Below are 579 nucleotides of genomic sequence, written 5' to 3'. Positions count from 1 at the left end.
GCAATAAAGTGCAAGAAAGATAAATGCTAAGAATTGTAAAGTGTAGAGAAGTAACCAGAAAGTAAAGTGCAAGGGAAGTAAAGTACAAGAAATTTAAAGTGTAGAGAAGTAAAATGCTAGAAAGTAAAGATGGAAAACATAAGGGATTAGAGATGTTAATTCTTCATGAATCAATGGATCTCAAACTCAATCATATGAAGTAAGCGATGGAGGATTGCAATAATTGAATCCCAACTCCTTGGCAATCCAATTTCTCTTAACACAAACAATTGTCAATTCTTTTATCTAATTGTTTATGAGAAGAGGTAAAGCTCTATTCTCAAATCCACAAGCCACATAAGTTCTCAGGATCTCAATTCATCCTGAATGTATTGATCAAGAGAGTTGTGAGAGATAGAGCTCCAAACTAATTTCTATGATTCCCCTTCCAAGGCTTACATAGAAATTCAATGATCTAAACCCCCTTCCAAAGTGAATAGATCAATTAAGCACGGGAGTTATCTCTTGGCTACAACAAGCAGATTGGGAAGAAGAAATAAACATCAATTCAATCAAAACTTAAAACAGATCTCCTTTCCC

This window comes from Arachis hypogaea, chromosome 14 (genome assembly GCF_003086295.3).
Source record: "Arachis hypogaea cultivar Tifrunner chromosome 14, arahy.Tifrunner.gnm2.J5K5, whole genome shotgun sequence".
Lineage (NCBI taxonomy): Eukaryota > Viridiplantae > Streptophyta > Magnoliopsida > Fabales > Fabaceae > Arachis > Arachis hypogaea.
The sequence above is the reverse complement of the archived record's forward strand: the minus strand, read 5'-3'. Positions refer to the sequence as shown.